At 33.7% G+C, this 22415-nt stretch overlaps 1 non-coding gene across 1 annotated transcript; it reads left to right on the top strand.

Annotated features, from left to right (window-relative positions):
- The first annotated feature begins 7086 nt into the window (after nucleotides 1-7086).
- On the top strand, nucleotides 7087-7158 carry Trnah-gug (transfer RNA histidin (anticodon GUG)). The gene has a single exon. It is a non-coding gene; the product is annotated as a tRNA-His (tRNA).
- Nucleotides 7159-22415: the final 15257 nt, after the last annotated feature.

Here is a 22415-nt window from a genome sequence, read left to right as displayed (position 1 = left end):
CATAATTCCATCATACATACGTATCTAATATACTATTCTTTATTATCTATAATAATGTCAAGCTGGTTTATTTCTCAAAGTTTTCCATTTGTAGATCTGTCCTTCTGTTATATTGTGGAATGCCGTTAGATCAATATAACATAAAATATCTTAGCGCAGGGAGTCCAACCTTCACGTTTGGTAGGTAGCAGCTCATAAAGAAACGTAACACTTACGGACAAATAAGGAAACATTTCACTGATACATGACAATATACGTTTATTAAGAGACACGCACACGCATGTAATTACAATTCAAAACATAATAGATGAAAGTTGTCCAAATATGATAAATGAATGAACGAGAATGATGTTCATCTCGCCATTTTCAAAGTCACTGTGTTTTCCCTCCATTGTCCACTTCCGGTTGTTGATCTTGCGAGAAATCGCGAGAAATTAAAGTTTAGGATTACGCCCAAAGAAGCAAAAAGTTACTCCCCTTTGCATTATAAATTTGTTCGACAAAATCAATATATATATTTAATCACCCATGTTGTGACATTTGAATCACGATTGCCAGTCATTTACGAGAAATACAGAATAGTATTTTATAGAAAGTCTGCGTCTGATTCTGTGGTTATGACTGTCACCACTGACATTACTGCTTTGACACTTTTCATGACTTTATTCAGTCTCTGCATAAGGACTGAATGTGTTATTGACACATGAAGGCTATATTAATGACCGAGTGCTACATTGATAACTCAATATTATCAGGGGTGTTCAATAAGTAATGCTCCCAACGAACTTCCAAATGTCTGATCTATTAGCTGAAATTTTTCATGTAGAATGATTTATATCCTTATGGGTTGTGTGAAAAATTACAGCTCTGAACTTATTGTTGTTTCTAATTTGCAGGTGTTTTAACTGGGTCAAGTGTGAAATGAAGCCCGTTGGGTTAGGGTTAGTGATCATTTTTTTTTTATTATTTGAAAGAATGCACACCACAAGGGACTTTTGATGAAATGAAAGAAATGTATAGTAATAATGCCCCGTCCTTTTTGTAAAACACTGAATTTAAACATGGCTGGAAATGTGTGGAAACTGCTCCCAGGCCTGGTCGTCTCTCTTCTACTATTGATATGGCATCTGTTAGTAAAGTTGAGGCTTCCATTTTGGAAGATCGATGATTGACTATTTGTCTAATAGTTTTAAAGTGTCAAGTTTAGTACAGAGTCTTGAGGATGAATACAGAGATCAGTCCAGAACATGAGTAAGTTTTTCAAAAGCCTGATTGCACACAATGAAACCTGGGTCACTATGATCAAGAGATGAAAGTCCATTTAATGCAATGGAAGTACTTGAACTCACCACTTCCAAAGAAGATAAGAGTGCAGTCCTCCACTGGCAAGGTCATGCTCACAATATTCACTACTCATCAAGACCTGAAGGCCACTCGAGGATAAGGGTTAATGAGTGTAAGGTGGTCAGTGAAGCAACAGTATAGTGATGGTTAGTGGTGAAAATTGGGTAGCATTTGATTTAAAAAGGAGCAGCTCAACAAGAACTTGTTTACATTGGACTTGAAACAACCATGTTATAGTCAGTTGGAAAGCAGACCAGTGGAACAAAGTTCCACAGGTGGGCAGTTCTAGGAAAGAATCTTTGTTCATGAAATTTGCATTTAGGAAAGTGTTTGCCAGATAATGAAACTTTTATTTCCAAAGTTACGTTATGGTTGGAGGGACAACCTGGGGTGTTCTACTAAAATCGTCTTCAGAGCTGCATTAAACAATGGGAGAAACGTGTAACTATGAGTGATTCTTATGTAGACAAACATGAATAACTGGTTCATTGCTTTACTATTATGAAAAGTGATTCAGCGGCATTTCTGGCAATACTTACTGCCTCTCGTCAATGCCAGAAAACTTTCTACTCTAATAGTTTCTTCCCTCAAACAGCTAGACTTTGGAATTCCCTTCCTGCTACCTGCTTCCCTGACTGTACTGATATGCAGAAGTTTAAATGTAAAGTAAACCAGCATCCTGCTAATTTTTCCTAGGCATGGTCCCAAACAGTAGCGCCTTACATCCAAGTGATGGTATGCTTTGTTAGGAGTGAACATGAGTTAAAAAAACACATTTCATAATTGGCTTTTATTCAAGCCACAAAATACAATTAGTTTTGCAAGATATTTTCTATTTTTTATTTAATACATGTATTCTCCTTTTATTTCAGTTTTGAGTACCTTCTTCTGAATGCTTCAACATCTTAGCAAAAATAATTGGACAAGATTGCACAGAGCGAGATTTGGAGACAACTGACTCGCTGAGTCGTGAAAAATGGCTTGCATAATATCAGAAAGCCTCTGATCCCTGAACAAGAGAAAAGTGATACTAAATGAATAGAAGATAGTGAATCATTGGTAATGGCTAGAGCTATGACAACAGCATATTCTTTTCATTGTTTTGACTCTCTAGTATATATTTGACACAATTAATCAACCGATGATCACATCACTCTACATAAAAGCATATAAGATATCAATGGATATATACCTCAAAATCAAAACAAGGAAAAGAATATGCTGTTGTCATAGTCCTAGTAATGACTTGTATCATCATCATCGTCATAATCTTTGTCGTCGTCATCATCATCATCATAATCTTTGTCGTCGTCATCATCATCATCATTATTCTCATCATCATCGTTGTTGTCGTTATCATTATCCTCCTCATCGCTGTCGTTGTCATCATCATCATTATCCTTCTCGTCGTTGTTGTCATCATTGTAGAGAAATTAGGGAAACAATACCTCTTGGTTTGAGAGCAGATAGCTGACGAGGGATTCGAAAAAGCACATTCTCCCATACGGTGGGTCAAAACCCATGTGAGAGAAAGCATGCAACCTCACAGGGTAGAACACATTTATCCTCCATGTTAGATACAAGCCTTACATTGGTGGAAGATATCCATCCTATCAATGATAGAGGTCTCCACCCAGTGGGTGAGTTATGAACATTTGTATTGCTCTGTTATGTTGTGTTATTTGTCCGTATTGCATTTGTTAATGTGTTAATGAATGTCTGTACTTGTACTTAGATTCCGTCTGTTAGTCATTATACGTAATTTAGGCTTGTTAAGTATTTTCTGTTTCAGATTAATTAATTCAACTATGCTTTCCAACTGACCACAAAATGGTTGTCTTCAAGTTCAACGTGAACAAGTTCTTGAGGAGCCATCCCCTTAAGTAATCCAATTTACCCAATTCCCAGTATTAACGATTATTTCCCATTGACTACTGTACACTCATTAACCCTTATCCTCGAGTGGCCTCTGTTCCTTGATAAGTGGTGACGTGACTCCTTTGTAAAAATAAACAAAACAAAAAAAAAATGTGTTAATAAATGTGTATATTTGTACTTGAGTTCTGTCCGGTTAGTCATTATACATAATTTATGCTTGTGAAGTATTTTCTGTTTCAGATTAATTAATTTAACTATGCAAGTGCAAGTCGATCATCATCATCATCATCGGCGTCGGCGTCATCGTCGTCATCATCATGATGGGTTTAATGTTCGTTTCTATGTGCTGGCATGTCTTGGACAGCTTTTAGAAATTGATTCCCCAAGCTAACCTACCCCTCTTTATATGTCTTTGGGACTAACGCAAACAAAAAGAAGATTGTGTTGACATTAATGTAGATTACTACTTCTGCTGAAATTAAGAGTAGGGTATCAGTTTTGAATATAAATTTAATGTAAAAATGATCCCTCATTTCTGTTTTAAAGCAGTGAACCATTTTTTTTTTTTTTTTTTTTTGCTATGGGAGCTAAATTCTGTGCATTTTGGAAAGATTGTACCTTTTTAGGTGTTTGCATGTGGTCGTTTGAATGGGAAAGTTTGAGTGACACCTTAAAACTGAGAGGTGACTTTAGATGAAATTTACAAAAATCACGTGATTTCCTAGGAAAGATTTTCTGCCTCTTTGACCGGTGAGACTCCAACCAGAAAATATGTGCCTAAGTGCTGTCCTCAATAGAGAGGGGGAGGCAGTGTGGCTAGGTGTAACAAGAAAAGCTTTACATATATTTATCTGTCTTCCTTTCTTTCTCACTCACGTGTATACAATTAGCTTATCACTCTGGTGTTTTATTGTCTCTCTTTTCAAATAGATATAGTTTTTAAATATCGGCGTGATCTGAGTTCATGATACAATGACTCTGGGTCTATACGTGACCATCGTCATATTACGGTAGCCACGGTCTATACCGGGTCGTAGAAAATATAACATTATGAGGGTTTTCTGTAGGGGCCGTGTCACTTACAATTAGAGTGACTGGTAGGGTATTTTTTAGGTGCGGTTGGTGGGTAATCTTAGAGAAAAGAGGTTTTTAATGACGGGGGGGGGGGGGGGGGTAAAAAGTAATTATTTATTTTACTTTTTAACTTTTCAAAAATATCCCCTTTTGCAAAGAAAAAAAAAAAAAGTGCACAAAACTTATTTCCCTTGGCATGAATAAAAAATAACTTAACTGCCTTAAAAAGCTAGGGTGGCCCGGAAATGTAGTTAAAGTCATATGGCTCCACAATCTAAATTCTAAAAAAAGTTATTGTTTTGTATTGATTGTTTTTAAGTTTTTTTTTGTTTTTTTTTATGTAATTGTCTAAAAGACATTGAACATTTTTGGAAGGGCTGGAACTGGAAGCCAGTAGAGGGTGTTGTTTTTTTTTTGGTTTTTTTTTTTTCAAAACTACTAACAATTATTTTCGATTATACTAGAAAGAAATTAAAAGACTTTTTAACTCAGAATATTTATTTTTAAATCCAAACAATAAAAAAGAAATGATAATGATCTTCTTCAGTATTTTTTTTTTTTACTTTCTTTCCACCTTTAAAATGTCGAATTAAAAAAGTTTTCGGGTATGCTACAAACAAATATCACATTTAAATTTTGGGCAGACAGGTAGTTTTCTGGATATTAAGACCTTCATTATCCAGCGGAATCCATCATGTTTTTACCAGTGATTATTATATTTGTCCCGACTGAAAAGTACTAATCCGCGTTCATGTTACAAAACACCTCCTCCCCATGTTAAGAATGCCGAACGCCACTGACATTTATTAAGTAAACTAATACAATACACTGGAAAAAATGTCTTAATATCTAGAAAACTACTTGCCTGCACAAAATTTAAATGTGATATTCGTTTTCATCATACTCTGATATTTTTACCCACAAACCTACAAAAGTCGTCATTTTAAAGGTGAGTGTTAAGGTGGAAATAAAGTAAAAATTTACCTAATTTTATTTTAAAATGTGCATAAATTAATATTTATTAAGAATAAAAAATCAATTAAACGAAAAATTATAAAAACATTAGCAGAGCGTAGTTTCGATCTACGGACCTCTGGGTTATGGGCCCAGCACGCTTCCACTGCGCCACTCTGCTCCTCTACTAAAGACGGAGATTTTTACATATATATTTTGTTAGATAATACTCTAGAAAATGTCTTACTTCGTAGATTTTATTTAATTTTCTTTTCATCTACATATTTTCTCATATTGTCAAATGAAATGATTGTAAATTTAGCCGAACATTAGAAATAAATTTATTTTATAAATAACAATTTTACGATCAGAAATTTAGAACCGACAAGAAGCAGTAGTAAGCACCCAACACCCGCGCCGCATTGCCTTTACGCTAGAGGCTTATTAAGATTAACTGAGAATTTCTTAGATAATTTCTCGATAAATATTATAAGAAATAAAACATAAGGAAAATCTTCATTAAAATTAAAACGTTCATTTAAGACCATTTTTAGTCGAAAAATACATCTTTCTTGGCTTTTTATTTATTTATAAAGATCGCGCTAATGTAAGAACGCCAAGAAAAAATCTGTTTCGGTATTAAAAGTAGTTTTATGTTATTTTTGTTGCATATTCCTAAATAAAGAATTGTTTCTATTAAAATAAACAGTTAATATAATTGTACATGTAAAATTAAGAAAGGTACGCTGGAAATTTGTCTTATCTGCAAAATCCCCCATTTATTTGTTATTTTTTTTTTTTTTTACCACTTTAGTAAAAAAAAAAGGTAAAACTATACAAACACCGTGACAGCGAATTAACCCTACCCCTAACCCTAACCCTAATCCTAACCCTAAACCCTAACCCTAACCCTAATCCTAACCCTAACGCTGTCACGGTGTTTGTATAATAATACCAAAAAAAATGCCGCCGCGATCTTTATAAATTGTTTCTCTAAATTTCATAAATAACAGAAAATGAAAAATAGAATAAGAAATAAAGTGCAAATGTCAGCAATTAACTACCAGACAATATGTGTTTGTGTATTTTCACTAACATTAAATACGCATTAAATTATTAAAAAATAAAAAAAAATATGCGCACTTGAGCATATAACAATGGATACAACTTATAACATAAGGAATTACATTGATTAATATCCGGAAAACTACTTGTATGCGAAACATTTAAATTCGTTACAGTATACCAGAAAACCTGTAACATTTCTCATTTTAAAGTTGATTGTCAAGGTGGAAAATAAGTAAAAATTTACTGTAAGAACTTAATCAATTTTTTAAAAATCTTATAACAAAATGTTTTTTCTGTAATGAATCCACCTTGACAACGCCATTATAAACGAATTCTCCCCATAAAAAATATTTAGCGAATTTTTAGTTATTTTTTTTTTTTAATCATTGAACCACAATTGAAAGAGAAAAAAAAACATTAACTACAAATGAAGGGGTAAACGTGCTCATTTTTTTTTTTTTTTTTTTTTACTTCAATGAATAAAACAGTCACATTTCGCGGTTCTTTCTTTGCATTAGTTATTGAAGTAAAAGAAAAAAATGGGCACGTTAAATGCGCATTAAAATTCACTCTAAAAATAAAGCGACTGAACCAAAAAATAATTTTTACTTAAAAATATAATAATAAATGAATGTAAAATAAAATAAATATGGAGAATTTGCAAAAGACATGATTTCCCTATTTTAAGGAATAGATAAAAATACGAATCTACAGCTGTTCAGTTATAAATACAAATTTAAAAGCGGTCTCGTCCAACTGATCCTTACGGCCGTGATCGTCTAGTGGTTAGGACCCCACGTTGTGGCCGTGGTAACCCAGGTTCGAATCCTGGTCACGGCAGGATCAGAATTCTTTTTTTGATTTTTGAACTGAATTAATATAAAGCAATATATATGTATGTTTATTTATCATTGGAGAAATAGTTTTTTAATCAAAACTTTAATAAAATTATACGATAATTTTATACGATAATCACATGCGGCGTATGTGAGATTATGCGCCTCTCTTTGCTTCTCGCGATTACGTAACTTACATTGAATCAAACATTTATTGAAATAAAAAATGCTAAACAAATTTTAAAATTTCGTATTTAAAAAAAATGATCACTGTGAAGTATAGTTATCACACAAAAAAAAAAGGAAAAAAAAAACATAAATAATAAACAACTAATACTACGTAAGAAAATTTAGGTAAATATGAAGAATTGCTCCACTCCATTCTCGGAAATTCTTTACAAATTACTTCTTATGAAGGTTTTCGGGGGCGTTGAAAACGAAAATAACGTTTAAAATTACGGAAAACGAGTAGTTTCCAAGATATGAAGGAATGTTAGTTTCAAAAAGTGGGGGATCATAATTTAACGTAAAATGAGCACCAACTTAGAGGCCACCATTTTTTGGGGGTCGGGGCAGACTTTATTTCCACCCTTGGTAAATCCTTTAAAATTACCATTAAAGTTTAAAATTCCAGGAAACAAGTAGTTTCCAAGATATGAAGAAATGCACCTACTTTATGACCACCTTGCAAGAAATTATTTCTCACATCCGAATTTACTCCCTGCAGAGGCAAAAGAATACACAAATCAAACTCAAAATTTATTCAAAAGTAACAGCAATGAAAGTTTATTGGTTCTGGTATTGTTCATTTGCAAAACGGTGGCCAGTTTTGCCTCTATTGCATAGGGCAAGTTAAAAGCCAGGACACATATCACCGACAGTAGCACGACCGGCCACCCACTTACCACCCCTATCGTCCGAAAAGATAAGTACGCTTACGAACATTCTTTCTTTGTTAAATTATACAAGCCTACAAAAGTTCATTCCTTATCAATGCATACACACCTACAAACATCCTACGAACACTTTACCTCTTCTAATTAAAACTGTCATTAATAAATAAAACCGGTTCTCAACCTTCAATATTCGTCTGTCCTTAATTGCATGGAGTCAGATTCTACATATTTCAAACGTTGTCAATTAAATGTATTCTTTGTTGTGACCTCTATGGCCTCATTTCCTTCACCCCTTCTCCATCTATAAACATACCAAAAAAAACACTGGGCCATACAAGTAGTATGAACGGAGTGGTAGTTCGTTGTTCCTTGAAAGGATCCATGTATATTCATGGTGGAATGTTGGCGCCTATAATTAGGCATAATGCCAGTCACTTCGGACTCTAGTTGAATTGAGATAAGAATCAATATTTGGTAAATAAAACGTGAAGAAATGTTCATTAATGTCATCCTGTCATTAGGATAATTTCAGCAATATAAAATTGTCTCTGCTTGTAGAGATGTGATCGTTTGTTCACCAACAGTTTAGTGATATAACATGAAGAAATTGACATAGCTCCCTTCTCGTGTGGGAGCCGCTCATTTGGAGTCTATCCGTTTGTCGCGTTCTTGCGTGGACTGAAAAATAAAAGCATGATACAAAAAAAGCGCGTCAAGCCAATCACCTGACTCATTCAAAATTAACCAATGATGGTCAACCACCATAATTGCGTGGGTGGTCTAAACAAGAAAGATGGTGAATGTATATGGAATTTCTCACAACCTTTTTTGGGGGTGAGGGCTGCCAGTTTATGCTTTTCGTTCTTTTTTTGGAGGGCGATATTCAATTATAGTACTTGTATAGTTTTTGGTAAATTTTTACGACGTGCCTCAGCGTATTATAAACATCTCAACCTCTAGTGGTGTAGCAACAGTTCGCCCCGGGCGGTACGTGCCAGGGAGCAGCATTTTGAGAAGATAAAAAATTAATAAAAATAAATGAAAGCTAACAAAAAAATCTGAAATTTCATGCCAAAAAGGTTGTAAAACATTGGACTTTTACTAGAGATATTGGAATCAGAAAAATGTGTCCCTATTTTATGAGTGGCACACATCAGGCGCGGCATTTTGAAACGTTAAAAATAGAAAATAGAAAAAATAAATAAAAGCTAACAAAATATCTTGAATTTTATACCGAAAAGTTTGTAAAAAATTGGAACTTTGGAGGTATCGGAATTGGAAAAATGTGTCCATAATTTACTATTCCAAAACCGATTGCTTAAAATTTTTAATTTAATTTTCATTATTGGTACTAATAATAAATATTTATTGTTTTTAAATTATCACTAAAACTAAAATGATAATAACATCAAAATACAATGTAAATTTATTTTATTTGTAAAACAAAGTTTTAAAAAAGGTTGCATAAATTTTCTAGGTAACCTTTCAAAGAAAGCAGTTGATTTATATGTTCCAAAAAATGTTGAAAAATTAAACAAAACATTTTTGTCAAGAAAACTACTTTCAAACATAACTAATAATTAAATGATACAACGGAAAATTAGCAACAGGAAATTGCGTAATTTTGGAATTGTAGAAACATTAAGCAAGTACGGAATAAAAATAGACTGTAAACAGATTTTATGATCATCATATCAGGGGATATCATTTTAAATGAGAACTAAGCGCTACACCTTAAATACTATTTAAGTGGCTTTCTATTTGATAGTTTAAATACTGCCGAACTTCTGTCAAGTTTCAAACAATCACGGATTAATTGATTTTTTCAAACTATTAACAAAATTTTATAATCACTGACGTATCTATGATTAAACCAAAATTTATTATGATGAATTAATTCTGGTAATAGGATTTCAATTATTTTTTGGGGTTTGCTTTACAATACAGAGAGATTCGAAAAAGTAGTAAAAAAAATCAAATATACAACAAATAAATGTTCCCATTGGCTATAAAAGTTACTTTGCAACCTACCTGAATCATTTATTGGTGTTTTAAAACATTTTTAAACGGTCTTTATTTCACTTTAAAATTTAACTTTTTAAAAGTCATAAGAATTCAAAAAGGTGAAACATCCCTCCTCCCCTCTTCGTCTTTGTGAGGTAGGAGCGAAGAGCTTCGTTTTCAGATTTGTTTTCGTGCAAATGTTTGAAAACTGAACTGCTCAAAAACAGAAAATAAAATACTCAACAGAATGGAAAAGTGGTCAAAAACATATATAACATTTAAAATAGAAAATAAAATGAAAGACTCTTTCCCCATAAGCTTCTTGTTTAGGGGGTGGGGGGTAGTGACGGTCTCTCTCTATATATATATGTATATATATATATATATATTTAGGGTTAGGTATCTCAGAAAAATTATTTTATGGGGGGGATATCTCATCTTTTATGGTACTAGTTTGGAACAACGCAAGAACAGCACAAAGCAAAGAAATGCTGTGCTATTTTTTAAAATAGAATTTAAAATTTTTTTAAAAATATTTGCGTGAATTTTCAAAGAAGTTACCCTAATGCAGAGAATGAAGGAGAGTTGTGCGGCATTCCATAAAAAGCGAAAAACAAAAGAAGAGGAAGCAAAAAAGAATAAAGGCCTGCTGTTGAAATTTATGAAAAAGACTTCTGTGGCCGAAATGAAAGTCGAAAATCATGCTGAAACCGAAGATGAAGTTGATATTACTAACGTTGATACTGTTACTTCAGAAGTCGACATTAACAGAGTTGATACATCAAAACTGTCAATGATGATGATGCACCTGAAGTTGAAGAATTGGAAAGGCAATCATTGCGCGAAAACATACACTGCAACCGATTGTACAGATGTTGGTTTATGTCCAGTTGAGATTAATCGTAAAATTCACGCTATACTTGTTCAGCAGGGATCTGCCGCTGTGCAGCACCCTGGTCATGAATTCAAGGAAGTAGTCCGACCAAGAACAAAAACAAAAGGTGACGTTACAAAGCTAACTAAAAATGGTTCTATCGGGAATTGTGCAACGGTGAGAAAATTTTGAAAACATGACATAAATGGTGTATTCTCCTCCCAGAGAAAGCCTTAATTTGCTCCTGCTGCAGACTGTTTTCAACTGGGCTGTCGAGTTTTTCTGCTGATGTGGGTTTTACAAATTGGTGGAAATTAAACACAAAAGTATATGAACATGAAGCTAGCCCATCAAGCGTTTCTCAACTGGAAGGACCTAGGGATCCGACTGGTTGACAAAGTAGAGCAACATCTTATTGAGAAGAAAACTAAGAAGTGGCAGGAAATTCTAGCTAGATTGCTGGACATCATCAGGTTTCTCACCAAACAGAATCTGGCTCTATAGGGTCACTGTGAAGACATCCATAATGATGAAAGAGATCAAGAAAACAAAGGAAATTTTTAGAATTGGTAAATTTATTGACCAAATATGACCCTGTGCTCCGTGAACATTTGGCAAAAGTTAATCTGGGAAAGAAAATCACTGCTGTCACCTGAAATTAAAAATGAATTTGTGAGCATTTTGGCAAAGCAGGTGAGAAAGAAAATCATCGATCAGATCAAGGAAAGCAAATATTTTTGCATAATTTTTTATAGCACTTCTGATGTATCTCACAAGGACCAGATGAGTGAAATGTTGCGCTACGTAAAAATTGACGAAAATAAAGTAACAGTGAAGGAGTCGTTTCTCTGCTTCATCGAGACAAAACGTAAAAGCGTGGAGGACATTTCTCAAGTTATTTTGAGAGAAATGGAGAACGATGGGACTCAGACTGGTGACTGTATTGGCCAGGCATTTGACAATGCTGATATTATGGCACACCACCGATCAGGTGTGCAGAAACGAATCTCCAAAATCAGCCCAAAAGCTCTATTTAAAGGATTTCTACTATGCTGAATGCGAAAATTGCATCGAAATTTTTTTAGTTATCGAAAAATAAAAAGTTGTATTATGCATTGTATTCCTTGGCGGCCATTTTTACGCGAGTGCGCGCGCCATAAACAAATCTGCTCATCTCTAATTGACATTGCACGCGCGTAAAAAAAGATGGCCACCCAAAAATACAATGCATGATACAACTTTTTATATCTCGATAACTAATTATTTCTGCAAAATTTCAATGCAATTTTCGGAGTCAGCATAGTCGAAAACCTTTAAAAGTTGTCATTTAATAGAAAATTGTGGAGGTGGACCTAATCTAAAAAAATACCAAATATTTTTACAAAAATATTATGGGATGTGTATTCTCTTTTAAAGACAATATCTTTTTCAAGAACGGTCATAAAATGTGTTTTCAATCGATATTTATTCATTAAGGAACCAGTTTTCCTACCTAGCAAAAGGGGACGAGTTTTCCGGGGTCGAGTTTTCCGGGTACGAGTTTTCCGGAGACGAGTTTTCCTAAATTCATTTTACGGAAACTGCATTTTATATGTAATTTCATTCTAAAATGGATAAGTATCGAAAATTTCGCGAAAATCTGACCACTAATTGATTTTTGCTAGATTTATTAAACACGGGTATGTTTCCACGTTCGAAATGCTTACTACATGGGGACGTTATTTTAAAGTGCCAATTATGTAAACACGATTTTTGTCTCACAATTTCATTATTTTCGTTCGATGAAAAAAATTTTTTTTTTTAATTATTACTAGTTTATTTTGCCTTTCTTCTTTTAAATGGTACAAAAGTTATACTGATAATATTAACTTATGATAAAGTTACATCGTGTTACATATGGGAGGGGGGATCATTCTGTGGTGAATTTTGGCGGTCGTTAATGTATATATTTGTTATCGTCACATTAGCCAAACAAGCGTCGTTTCCAACATTGCTAGCAATTTTGAGATTTGATCACAAATTTCAGTTTTTAAAGAAAATAAGGTCAATTTTTACTTTCTTTCCACCCTAATCACCTTTTAAATGACGACTCTTATGTATTTCGGTATGCTGAAAACGAATATCATATTTAAATTAGGCACTGTCAAGTAGTTTTCCGGACCTTTATTATGCAATGTAATTCCTTATGTTATTACTGGTGTCCATTTTGTACGCGCAAGTGCACATACATTTTTTATGCGCACGTACGTGCGTGTAAACGAAACCGCGAGAAACAAATCGAACAATATGAGCAACCAATTTTTCCAACTGAACAAGTACTTTACAACCTACCTGCATATTTTTAGTGTGTGTGTGTTAAATAGTTTTCATCTCAAATATTAACTCACTTTACGGCTTTTAAATTTCCAATCAAGATGGCTACTGTCGTGTCCATTTTTGAGGGGTGGGGTGGAAATTCACCTTTGGAAAGTCCCGTCTCCGCAACTTTTTTTTTTTTTTTTTAGACAGGGAGAAGTGAAATAATTGGCGGGTTTGTACAACCATCACCCCCCCCCCTGCGTAATTTGTATACTGATAGGTTTTTTGAAATTTTTTCAATCATTATTTCGACATTAGAAAGGGGTGCTCACTTTTTAGTTACAATGTTCTGATAAAATCACTGATTTACCAGAACATTGTAACTAAAAAGTGAGCACCCCTTTCTAATGTCGAAATAATGATCTTTTTTCAGTCTCCCATTTTGTATGGCCCTGTCGGTGGGGCATTAGAATACGCCGACTGCCCCCCCCCCTGCACTGTAGGTGTATCAGAATTTTTGTAGGAATTTTTGACACCCCTAACACGAAACTGCAAATAAAATATAAAAAAACTCGTAATTTCTCTTTTAAAGCTGGGTTATTTATTTTCTTTATGGATTATACTTCCAAAATAAACTATTAAAGTTGTATAAAAAGTAATAGAAATATTTTTTTTAAAAATAGTAATGAAATCAATTGAATGTTATAAGTTCAGTATTTTTCAATTTTTAAACTTTAAACATCTATCAAAATTTTTCTATTGATTCTATTTTTACGATATTTTCAGGGTCAATGTGAAATTTTATGTTCTTTCCAATAAACCGAATATAATATTTTAGACAAACGTTTTTTTTTTAAATTCACGCCCCCCCCCCCCTCATTATTGGAAAGAACATAAAATTTCACATTGACCCTGAAAATATCGTAAAAATAGAATCAAATAGAAAAATTTTGATAGATTTTTAAAGTTTAAAAATTGAAAAATATTGAGTTCGTAAAATTCATTACTGTTTTAAAAAAAAAAAAAAAATATTTCTATTACTTTTAAAACAACTTTAATAGTTTATTTTGGAAGTATAATCCATAAAGAAAATAAACAACCCACTATTAAAAGAGAAATTACGAGTTTTTTTTATATTTTATTTGCAGTTTCGTGTTAGGGGTGTCAAAAATTCTGATACACCTACCCCTCTGCAGAGGGTAAAAGTCCCTCAATGGGGGTCCTGGATATGACCTTAAACTATATCCGATGGTGAGGCCACAGATTGCGGGCTCTGGGGAGTGTGGGTGGAGCCACCCTTTAATTGCCATTGCTCCCAGGTCCACTCTGACCCGGAGTGGTAGTACCTGTTAGGGTCCCAACTATGGGTTAAATAGAAACTGACTTGCAAAAAACAAATATATTCTATTAAAAAAATTTCTTCAAAATCACCGGATTCGGCATTAAATAACCTGAAAATGGTTGATATGCCGTAAAACAAAAACAACCAACCAACCAAACCCATTTTGTAACCAATAAAAACGCGAGTATATCAAAACCATAGAAAGTAAAAATGACATGAACCTACAGCATTTGTAAGTCAGAAATATTTTTGTTTCTCAAAGAAAAAAAAAAGATAGGATGAATATGACTTTTTTTTAATTGTTTTTTTATGAAAATAAAGTTTCAAGTTTTTTTTTTGTTTTTGTTTTTTTTAACTTATTTAGTTTTTGGGGTTTGTATTACTGTACACGTAGATTTGAAAAAGTTGTCAAAAATCAAATATATAAAAATTAAAAGTTATCAAAGGCAATATAAGTTACTTTTCTACCTAACTGGATATGATTTTAGTGTTTTTATTTAATGTAGCATTTTTTCTTTTTTTTACTTTTTTTAAGTATGATAAATTTCACTAACATGCTGGAGAAATGTTTCATAATTTTCCATCCCGTTGTCAATTTTCATACCATACGCCTCTCTCTACATTGATTCGTCAACATGGGACCATTTCATATCTCCCGAAGACACTTCCGTATTAAAAAAAAAAAAAAAAAATGGGTGGCCGATTTACCAGAACGTTGTAACTAAAAAGTGAGCATCCCTTTCAAATGTCAAAATTATTATTTTTTCTTTTTCATAATCTGATTAATTAGTGTTCAATCAATATTCCAGTGAAAAAATGTCAAAAAACCTATCAGTATAGAAATTACGCATGAGGGTGATGGTTACAACTCCGGACTCCGCCAAATAATTTTTGCTTCTCCCTTTTTTGAAGGGGGGGGGGGTATTCAAATCTCCCTCTTTTTGTGTGCATTTATAATTAAATTGCATGGTTGCTATTTCGTTTGATTTGTTTCTATCAGTTTCGTTTACTACACGCACACGCATAAAAAATATATGCACGTTTAAACTACTTGTCGGAAAACTACTTGTCTGCGCGAAATTTAAATGTGATATTCGTCTTCAGCATCCCCAAAAACCATGATAATCATCAATTTATAAATGAATGTTTAAGGTGAAAAGAAAGTAAAAGTTTACCGAAATAATCAAAAAAAAAAAAAAAAAAAAAAGAAGAAGGTAATTGTGGCCTGATAGACCAACAAACCTACCTTATAAAACTTGTTTCGAGTAGTTTTTGGATGTGCTGAAAACGAATATCGCATTTAAAATTGGGGTCCAGTAACTAGTTTTCATGATACTGAAAACATACTTTTTCGCATGTGGTAACATAACGCGGCGGCCATAGTTGTTCAGAAACAGAAATGACGTAAATGCATTTTCAATATATTGAAGATTTTTTTTTTTTTTTTTTATTTTTGTTTATTTTTTTAAATAAAAAAAAATAAAAATAAATAGGAAAAGAATAAATAAATAAATATATGGTAAATTTTTACTTGCTTTCCGTCTTGACATTTTCCTTTAATATCTAAACTTTTAATGGTTTTCAGGTATGCTGAAAACGAATATCGTATTCAAGTTTTCCGCAAATATGTAGTTTTCTAGATATTAAGCAATGTAATTCTTTATTTTATAAGTGCTGGTGCTCATCGCTGTACGCACAAGCGCGCATATTTTTGCCGCATATGTTTGCACGCGTGACTAAAATGCGCTTTCGCGTACAATAGGTACCTCCAACGCGCGCCACAGTTTTACCCCCCCCTCCTTGTATGTAACACGATGCAACTAATTCAATATTATTATGACCTTCACCTTCACCGAGGTGCACGACTTATATGATCTTCACTGAGGTGCGCGACTTGACACACACAAAAAAAAAACAGCCTCTTAATCACCTGCTAACGCACGCGTCACTGTAACGTCCAATGACAACAACAACAACAACAACAACAACCTTCTCACTCGACCTGCCTTTTATACCCCTATCTCAATCCCTTCTCTTGCGCATGCGCCTGTAGATTCCTGAAACCCTACTTAAAAGATAACGCTACTCCAATATACGTAAACCCTAAGTCCAATCACCCACCATCAATTATAAAACAGATTCCTAACTCGATCGTAAGTAGTAATAACTCAAGCAATGAAAATGCATTTAACAGGTCAACCAATATCTATGAAACAGCCCTAAAAAATAGTGGATACAAAAATATCGATATCAAATATAAGCAACAAAACACCAATAACTATAATAAAATTAAAATTAGAAGAAAAAGAACCATAATTTGGTATACGGCCCCATACAATCAAATGTTAAAAACAAAACTTGGCAAGAAATTTCTAGATCTTATAGAAAAACACTTTCCCGCAACCAACCCCTTACATAAAATCTTCAATAAAAATACCTTAAAGTTATCCTACAGTTATTGCGAAAATTTAGAGATGATAATTAAAGCACATAATAACAAAATATTCAATAAAAACAATGTAAACAACAACAAAATAAACAATAAAAAAAGTAAACACCATGACAAAAATAAAACTAACACTAGCAGAAATAATAATAATAATAATAATAATAATAATAATAATAATAATAATAATAATAATAATAATAAACCAACCCCGGACAAGAACAACCATACTATAAATAAAAATACTAATAACGAGCAAGATAAATGCAGCTGTAGACACCGCACACTTTGCCCAGTTCAAAATAAATGTCTAACCAAAAGCATAGTTTATCTGGCAATAATATTTGCGAAAGAAAACCTGAATAACAAGAAATATTACGTAGGCATGACTTTCTTAGATTTCAAAACCCGATACACAAAAGTATATTCAACAATAAAAAACACTGTATAAAAACAACACTAGCGAATAAATACTGGGAACTCAAAGAAAGCTGACATTCGCCGGTAGTCGAATGGAAAATAATAAGACAAGCTACCACGTGTAGGGACCTAGATGACCCATGTAGATTATGCCTTCATGAAAAATTTGCTATCCTGTACTTTAAAGAACCCCAACATCTATTAAACTGTAGAAGAGAAATAGCAAATAACTGTGTTCACAAGATAAAATTTACTCTAGGATAGTGATACAAAATAGTTTTAAAACTAACAAAAACAATAGAAAATAAAGAAATAAATAAATTAAATAAACATGAATATGCATAAAAGATCACACATATATGTATGTATATATATATATATGTATATATATGTGCATATATGTATGTACACATATATATATATTTATATATAAACTAACAATAAAAAAAAAAAACGAAAAAAACATTAACCTAGTTTTAAAGCAGATCCTTTGTCGGATAAAATGCATACCCACTGGCTGATAGGAAGGGCGCGGTGGATACTAGAAAGCTGATTGGCTAACTAAAATCTCAATAGAAGAGGAGCATATAAAAACGATAAACAACCACAGAATTCGCGCATAAGCCTGAGGAGTCCTAGAGTGGATGAAACGCGGAATATTCAGTGTAGCTTAATCGCCATATATATTTTATAAATTACTATATATATATATATATATATATATATATATATATATATATATATATATAACTCACTTAGAAAAGACATTTGCTGCTGACTTGTGATCAGTAACGCTTCCTGTAATGGCTTCTCTATGAATAAACACATATATGAAATACTCCTATTCTTTATCTGCTCAGCTCATTACTCTCATAGGAAATCGTCATCTCATCTGATGTCTTTCTGTTTTTACTTTTTTTGTTTTTTCACCTAAAATAAGGCACAGTGCCACTTGGATGTAAGGGGCTACTATTTGGGACAAAATTTACAGGGATATTACATGGGAAGTTGACCAGCAAGATGTCTGTTAACATTACATTTTAACTTTTACATGTCACTACAGTCAGGGAAGCAAGAACACAAAAGGGAATTATAAAATGTAGCAGTTCTGGAGAAAAAATTATTCAAGATAAAGGCTTTCTGGCATCTACAGATCTCTACAGTGTAGGGGTGTGATATTGCTGCTTGTCGAGTTAGTCGTGTGTATTTATGCTGAAGGGATATAAGGGCTTGGAGTTCGTTGGAGCACTTTCCATTAAAATATTTGTAAAATAGGCACAGGGATACAACATTTCAGCAATGAGACAGAGGTTGGAGTTCGGTTGACATTGCAGGACCTATTAGGTTGGCGACTCTTTTTTGAACCCTATCTAGAAGTGAAAGACTAGTAGTAGATGTACCAGCCCAAATGTGGAAACAATGCTCCATGTATGGGCGAATAATCGCCTTGTAGATGTGTGGGATACTTTCAAATCTAAGTAACTTTCTAATGCTGCAGAGAAAGTCTACCTTCTTTGCAGTAGTCTTGGCAATGGCCTCGATGTATTTGTTCCAATTCATGTTTCCTGTGAACATTAAAGTGAGGAGTTTGAACAAAGAGCTTTCAAGTAGTGTATTATTAGCCATGGCTATCAGTGGTTGAGAAGATTTCTTGTAATTATTAAAGGAAAGAAGCATTTAATGTTACTATCCATTTATATCCACATTCTACTACAGACTGGAGGTCTTTCTCTAAAGTTTCAGCCATTTCCTTAGATATGTGTTCATTCGTTTTCCTGTTGTGTCTCTTATAGAATGCGATGTCATCAGCAAATATACCCATCTCAGAAACAATTTTATCAGGGAGGTCATTTATGAATATGAGAAATAATAAGAATTCAAGGAACGACCTTTGCAGCACATTCGCATTTATATCATGTTGCTTTGATGTACCATCATTAAGGAAAACCTGAACTTGTCTCTTATTTAAGAGAGATTTGATTATGTTAAGTATTTATCCAGTATACTGTATGATTTGATTTCCATGAGAAGATCATTGTGCCATTCCCTGTTAAATGCCTTAGATGTATCTAGGGCTACTGTTCTAGCCTCTACTGTATTATCGAGTGTATCATATATATGTTCAGAGATTACAATTACGATTTCTGCAGTAGAATGGGTTGCCTAAATTCATACTGTTGGTTGGAAAAAAGTTTAGTATCTATGAGGTGGACTAGTGGTTGATTAATTAGAGACTAAAACATTTGGGTAAAGAGAAGAGGTTAATGAGATGATAATTTAGTGGGTCAATTCTTTTGCCAGATTTCTTGTAAACTGATACCACAGAAGCAATTTTCCTGCAAAGAAAGCAATATTCAGTAAGACATTTCTTGAAGAGATTGGAAAGAACCGGGGCAACTTCAGTGGAGCATGCTTTTTAATAGTATAGCTGGGATGCTGGGATGAGATCAGGCTCACATGCCTTTGAGGTATCTAGGTTTTTATGATATGAACTTAGGAAAGGGTGATTTCAGATCATTCAGTGTGGTTTCTGTTCACAAAGGAAAATCTGGGAGAGAGTGATTTGCTGGATTCAAAGTAGAATTAGAGAAAAACTGTAGGGCAAGCAGATTAGCCTTCTTGGTTGTCATGCAAACAACCTTAAGGTTGTTCAATAGTTATTGACTGTCCATTATTTACTACATTGTTATAAATTTTCCAGAAATTGTAAGTTCAGCAGCTCAATACGTTTACTTATGATTTTGGTAGGTCTCCCCTAAGCTGCAGCTATTTTGTTCTTACAATTATTTCTAGCTTCTATATACTTTTATCGATTTATGCTGGATAAATCTGTGGAATGCATGCTGCCTTAGAGCAATGGCAGCTGTGCAAGTAGAAGTGAACCATTAGGGAGAGATGGGTTTGCAATAGAACTTGTGTGTGGGAACATGCACTTCAATTGCTACTTTGAATCATTCAGTCGCATCATTTGCACACTGTACCATAGGAAGAGAAAAGATATTTCTTCATGGATCATCTCTGATGTGATCTCTGACAGCTCCCAGTCACCCTTCTTGTAGTACCTTGTGGTTTTGAGCAATGGTCTTTCAGCTTGAGGTCGAGAGTTTAGGGTGATGTCTATCAGCATTCCCGAGTTGGCAGTGGGCATTTTTTACACAATCCTCAGGAACTGTGATCAGAAATAGGTGTCGATCTAAGAGTCGGGTCAGGAATGTTACTGTCTGTTTCAAGGAATAGAATATAGAAAAGTTATGTGTGATGTTACCTGCTGTACCTGTGTAACTAGAGAAGCCAATTACTAAAGTCTTAATACAAAGGATCCTCCTACACGGGAAGATCATATTATTCTACCTATATGACTGCCTCAAATAATATAATAACCACTTGTAAATGAAGATACAACAAATATCTATACAACAACCCCTCATACAAAATGTTAATCTCTAAATCCTTTTCCTCTTTCTCTTTCTCTCTCTCTCTCTTTCTCATTTTCTTTCTTTCTTTCTTTCTTTCTTTCTACAGTTGCGACATTTGAACACAGAGTCTCAACTAATGATAAGGAATCAGGTATTATGAAAAAATTATTAGCGTTGTTAAAATATATAAAGGCTTTTCACAGAGTATGGCATGTTGATCAAGATCAACGTGCCATATCATAGGATCTAATGCAAATCAGATCCTATGGTATTACTGAACAAATACTTAAAATAATTAAATAGAGAAGAATCCAGGTTGTCCTCGATGGTTGTATGTCTAAACAATATGATATAAATGTGGGTGTACCTCAGGGTTGAATCTTTGGACCTTTATTATTCTTCATATTCAAAAATGATTTCCTTGATAAAATAATCTCTGAGATGGGTATATTTGCTGACGCCACCACGCTCTATAACAGGCATGTGGGGAAAACAAATGAACACATATCCAAGGCAATGGTGGAAACCTTAGAGGAAGACTTCCAGTCTGTAGTGGAATGGGGTCAAAAATGGATGGTAACGTTCAATGCTGCCAAGACTAAGCTTGTTTCCTTTAATAATTACAAGAAACTTTCTCAACAACCAATAGCTATGGCTAAAGATACATTATCTGAAAATACTTGGTTCAAAATCCTTGGCTTAACGTTCACAGGGAACATGAGTTGGAACAGATACATTGAGAGCATTGCCAAGGCTGCTGCAAAGAAGGTGGGCTCTCACTACCATGCTAGAAAGTTACTTATGCCTAAAAGTATCCTGTACCTCTACAAGGTCACCATTCGCCCATGTATGGAGTATTGTTGTCATATTTGGGCTTGGGTATCTGCTATTAGTCTCTCACTCTTGGACAGGGTTCAAAAGAGAATCGTCAATTAGATAGGTCTTGAACTGTCATCTGAGCTTCAACCTCTGTCCCATCGACGAGATGTTGCATCCCTCTGCCTGTTTTACAAGTATTTTAATGGTGGATGCTCTGACGAACTACAGAAGTTCAAGTGTAATGTAAACAGACATCTTGCTGCTCAACTCCCTACATAGTATCTCTTCAACTCTTGTTCCTGATAGTAGCTCCCTACATCAAAGTGGCACTGTGTCTTGTTTGGGGTGAAATATAATAAAAAAAAATTTAAAAAAAACATTACAATGGTAACAACTGGGGTGGGGGATCAGTTTTTTTTTCCAGTTTGTGCTTTATTAAAAAATTTTATTTAGGTTTTTCAGTAGTGATGAGTAAAAACAAAAAAGAACAAGCCATAGGTAGGCAGAACGCTGCTACGTGGAACATCGGTTTGGTCGACTGTCCAGAACAACGATACGCTTTTGTCAAAATAACGGAAGCGTCCCGTTTTTCTATTCCTAGTTTTATAAGCAATAGTACGGTTTGTACAAAATTAGAAATTTGCGAGGGGAAATTACGTGATATTGATTTACAAAGCTCTTGTGTTCGTAGTTTACCGAACAATGGAAGTTTTTATATATATTTTTTTTAATTTAAAATTGTAAAA

The sequence above is a fragment of the Euprymna scolopes genome, chromosome 22 (assembly GCF_053919585.1).
Source record: "Euprymna scolopes isolate OS-2025 chromosome 22, ASM5391958v1, whole genome shotgun sequence".
Classification (NCBI taxonomy): Eukaryota; Metazoa; Mollusca; class Cephalopoda; order Sepiida; family Sepiolidae; genus Euprymna; species Euprymna scolopes.
This window is presented reverse-complemented; position numbering and strand designations above follow the sequence as displayed.